This window comes from Cibotium barometz, chromosome 30 (assembly GCF_041138505.1).
Source record: "Cibotium barometz isolate CiBa-2024 chromosome 30, ASM4113850v1, whole genome shotgun sequence".
Classification (NCBI taxonomy): Eukaryota; Viridiplantae; Streptophyta; class Polypodiopsida; order Cyatheales; family Cibotiaceae; genus Cibotium; species Cibotium barometz.
The window spans coordinates 8,912,332-8,917,298 of NC_141075.1; the positions used below are offsets into that span (position 1 = coordinate 8,912,332).

The following is a 4,967-nucleotide window of genomic DNA, read 5'->3' on the forward strand; positions in this document are numbered from 1 at the left end:
GCACACAAAGGGCAAGATTGTAATTGCATTAACTGAACCTAGAACAGGTATTAAGTATAATGGTCAGTCACGGTATATTATTATTTGGTGCTTACATGAGACCGTAAAGTATTAACTTACTAAGGTTATAACCTTATTATTTTGTGTTTGTATAGCCCGCAAGATTTCTAGCTGATAGAATCAACATTCCGTAACAGTCGTCTTCGCCAAACATGCCCACAGATCACACCCCGTACAATCCCCCCGACATGTCAGCTATCGACTTCAGCATGGAAGATTTGTCTGTGGAGTGCGGTGCTGGAGCAGTTTCGCGCTATGGGCTGACTGTAGCTGATGATGAAGAACAGTACAAGGCGCCAGCATTCAAGTTCCCAGTACTGCGAACGTCATCGCTTAAATGGGATGAGCTGTACAATAGCAGCGCCAAGCACATGGTGGCAGGTGAGAACTTTGTGGTGGAGATCGAGAGTAGCGGAGATAAATTGAAGAGGTTCCGGGTTGTCACTGTCGCTGTGAGGGCTGCGTGCCGTTTCCAGCTGGGAAGGCAGCTAGTCCTAGGAGATGATGATCACCTTGATCAAATACAAGGCATCGTAAGGAGACGCGATCTGGAGAAGCTAGCGCAGCTGGGTGGTGTCTACAGAGTTGCCAAGATGCTGCAGACGAGCTTACAAACAGGTATCGATGCCAGGGATGAGGAGGAGGAAGAATTCGCCAGAAGGAGGCAGGTGTTCGGGGAGAATGCATATCCTAGAAGGCATAGCAAAACCTTGTGGCATTTCCTGTACGAGGCCAGTAAAGACGTTACTCTGAACCTCCTTATGTTGTGTGCAATTTTGTCGCTGGCTTTCGGGATCAAAAGTGAAGGTCTACAGCAAGGCTGGTATGATGGTGTCAGCATCTCATTCGCCGTTGTTCTAGTGGTGGTAGTGACGGCCGTCAGTGACTTCCGGCAGGCTCGTGAATTTCAGAGCCTTGACAAAGAGAAAGATAACATCCAAGTGCAAGTGGTGAGAGCAGGCAGGAGAAAAGGCATGCCCATCTTCGACGTCGTGGTGGGCGACCTGGTGGAGCTTCGCGTCGGTGACCAGGTCCCTGCAGACGGCCTCTTTTTGAAGGGGCAATGCCTGGCCATTAACGAGTCCAGCATGACCGGAGAGAGCGAGCTACTGCTTCCTGACCACGATCAGCATCCCTTCTTGTGGTCTGGCTGCAAAGTGCAGGAGGGATACGGCTCCATGCTCGTTACTGCCGTGGGCACTAACACAGAATGGGGGCAAACCATGGCAACCATTTCCAGTGACAATGCAGAGGAAAGCCCTCTCCAAGCTCGCCTAAATAGCGCTGCGATTCTGATTGGTAAGGTTGGCTTGACAGTGGCATTGCTTGTTCTAATAATCCTCTTGGTTTTCTACTTTAGCGGCCACACGTCAGGCGCTGGTAGCTCAGGAACGAGGTTCCGGGCAGGGGAGACGAGTGCGAGTCAAGTGCTGAATACTATTGTGGACATATTCTCCATCGCTGTGACTATTGTGGTGGTGGCAGTGCCCGAAGGCCTTCCTCTGGCTGTCACGCTCTCCTTGGCCTACTCCATGCGCAAGATGATGGCGGACAAAGCACTGGTACGCCGGCTCTCTGCTTGCGAGACCATGGGATGTGCCACTACCATCTGCAGCGACAAGACTGGCACCCTAACTACGAACAAGATGACCGTGGTGAAGGCATGGAGTGCAGGCAAGATGATAGAGTTAGAAGCTGCTGCGAGGCATACAGAGATTAATACTACCCTAGGTCTTCTTTTCCAAGGAATCGCTCAGAACACTGCAGGGAGTGTGTTTGTGCCATTAAAGGGACAACTAGCAGTTGACTCGCTGGAGACCGTAGAGGTCAGCGGCAGCCCAACAGAGAAGGCACTCATATGGTGGGGCTTGAAATTGGGCATGAAGTTCGAGGAGACGAGGTGTGAATCAATGGTGTTGAAAGTAGAAACGTTCAGTTCTGTGAAGAAGCGTGCAGGAGTGGCTTTGAAGATGTCTAGGGATGGAAGAGTCTTCGTGCATTGGAAGGGAGCAGCGGAGATCATTCTGGCAGCTTGCTGCAAATGGCAAAGCGAAGGAGGCATAGCAATAGACATGTCAGTGCAGAAGCGGAAGGAGATGGAAAACATAATCGACGGAATGGCATCGGCTAGCCTGCGTTGCATCGCTTTTGCGTGCTGCGAGGTTCAGGATGAAAAGACATTGTTGTCGGATGGTCATCTGCCAGAGGATGACTTGACGCTGCTTGCTGTGGTGGGCATGAAGGACCCTTGCAGGCCAGGGGTAGCCAAAGCGGTGGAGCGGGTGAAGGCGGCCGGAGTGAGGGTGAGAATGGTGACCGGAGACAACCTGGCCACCGCCAAAGCCATTGCCACCGAATGCTCCATCCTTGGTGCAAGTGACATGGCGGTAGATGGGCCCACCTTCCGCCTGTGGGACGACAGGGAGATGCGAGAGAAGCTGCCGCGTGTAGCTGTGCTGGCTCGGGCTCTGCCGTCCGACAAGCTGCTGTTGGTGAAGACTCTCCAATCCATGGGGGACGTGGTGGCGGTGACCGGCGATGGCACCAACGACGCCCCTGCTCTGCACCAAGCCAACATCGGCCTCTCCATGGGGATTGAAGGCACGGAGGTCGCCAAGCAGAGCTCTGACATCATCATCCTGGATGACAACTTCGCCTCAATTGTGAGGGTCGTGCAATGGGGCCGCTCTGTCTACTTCAACATCCAGAAATTCTTGCAGTTCCAACTCACTGTGAACGTGGTGGCGCTGGCAGTGAATTTCGTGGCAGCCGTCACGTCTGGCAGTGTGCCGTTGACAGCCGTGCAACTGCTATGGGTGAACCTCATCATGGATACACTGGGCGCACTGGCACTTGCTACAGAGCCACCCGCAGACGATCTCATGTCTGGACCCCCTGTATCCCACCAGGAGCCGCTACTCAGCAATGCCATGTGGCGCAACTTAGCCTTCCAAGCGGCGTACCAAGTGGCCATCCTCCTCACTCTGCAATTCCACGGTGAGTCTCTCTTGCGACTCCGCGGCCACACCGAAGCGGCCGCCCTCATCAAGCGCACTGTCATCTTCAACACCTTTGTACTCTGCCAAGTCTTCAACGAAGTCAATGCTCGCCAGCTTCACAGGCGCAACATTTTCCACGGTATCCTTAGCAGCCACCTCTTCCTGGGTATCCTGGCAGGCACGCTCATCCTTCAAGTGGTGATGGTGGAGTTCCTGGAGAAGTTCGCCTCGACCATGCGTCTGGGTTGGCAGCACTGGTTGGTCTGCATTGGGCTTGCATTATTAAGCTGGCCGATCGCCTTTGTTGTCAAGTCGATTCCTGTCCCTAGCACACCGATCCTCAAGAAGCTCTCATGGCGGAGGATTTGGCACCGCCAAACTCAGTGCACAACAGGAGCGAACTTTTAGTTCATGTTCTAAACAGGTGCGGTAAAGACTCTAGTGGCTCTGGTGACTTATAGCTCCCAAGTATCATCTATTAAAATAGAGAGGAAAACTGGCAGAATGGATAACTCTAATAAACTGATTTTAAAAATGCTATGGAGGAATTTTGCCCAAAAGCAATTTCGTTTTGCACAAATGTGTGTGTGTGTGCATATGTAACAGAGATATGAAACACATGAACATCAATGTTTTAAATCCCTTAAACAACTCATGCAAAATGCTTTTAAAATTGAAAAACTAGAATTTTGCACTTCTGTAGTACTGGAAAATACGTTAATCATAACTCATTTAAGGCATAGGCTAGAACTGTTACCCCATTCTCTTGCATTTAAAAAATACAAAAACCAATTTCCTTGTGTGTGTGCGTGCGCTGTCAAGCATGGAGAGTAACTTATTCAATAATCATAGAATATATGCGAGTGGGTGTTAAGTTGAGTTAAGTCGAGTGGGCATGATTAATAGGTAAGGACGCTTGTGTGAAGGAGAACGTGGGCGTGTGGGCATTGCCACACATGCATAAGTGCATGCCCCCGTACATCGAGTCAGGTGTGACGGCTTGCATGCATGGAGGAGACTTGGATTCATTGCCTAGAGGAGGATGTGGGGGGCTAGGGGGATTGGGGGATTAGGGAGAGGAGTATTCTGAAGACATGAAATGCTCATGAAGGCAGGAGGATGAGGGAAGGGAGCGAAAGAAGGTGGTTCCGAAGTGGGAAGCGGATAGAATCATCGCCCATGCCCAAAGACCTTAGACAAGGAGTGGTAAGGTATTTTTGAAGGTTTCACCCGAGCTGGTGATTGGTTTGTTTTCTCTATGCAGCATAATTATATTTTGCTCTGGTAAGCCTCCGTCTAAAGATGATATTGCTAAATGGCTGCAAGACGACATTTTCCATGATAGAGTTGTCTCCCAAGTTTTCTACTTAGGAAAGAGATTCTTTAATATTTTGTTTACTAAGGGTCGGGCTATTTCTGATTTGTTTGCGAAATCCCCTCTGTTCATGGATCATATGTTGAAGCATGCAATGCCATTTGATCCGTTTTTTAATCTAAATAAGAGCTTGTCTGTCTCTGTCCTGTCTAGGTTGAGGTTATAGGATTACCCCCTTAGCTTTGACTAGCGTTGAGTGAAATAGCCAGTGATCCGTTTTTTTATCTAAATAAGAGCTTGTCTGTCTCTGTCCTGTCTAGGTTGAGGTTATAGGATTACCCCCTTAGCTTCGACTAGCGTTGAGTGAAATAGCCAGTGCTATTGGTCCAATTCTGCATCTGTTGAAAGAGGATGAGGGAGGTTGCCAGGCTAATAATGGGTGCATCTCTTGGAACACCTTAATTGAGACTCCCAAAAGTGTAGAGGTGGATCTCAGTGAGCTATGCAAATTGGAACTAAATTTGAAATCTGGGACATTCCCCGGGGCATGTTTTAGGTGTGGTGGGTTTGGACACATAGCAAGGAATTGTATA

At 49.8% G+C, this 4,967-nt stretch overlaps 1 pseudogene across 1 annotated transcript; it reads left to right on the forward strand.

Moving 5' to 3' along the window:
- Positions 1–212: 212 nt before the first annotated feature.
- Positions 213–3,599, forward strand: LOC147621122 (calcium-transporting ATPase 10, plasma membrane-type pseudogene; annotated as a pseudogene). Its single transcript, XR_015269757.1, has one exon. The product of XR_015269757.1 is annotated as a calcium-transporting ATPase 10, plasma membrane-type pseudogene (transcript).
- The last annotated feature ends 1,368 nt before the right edge of the window (positions 3,600–4,967 follow it).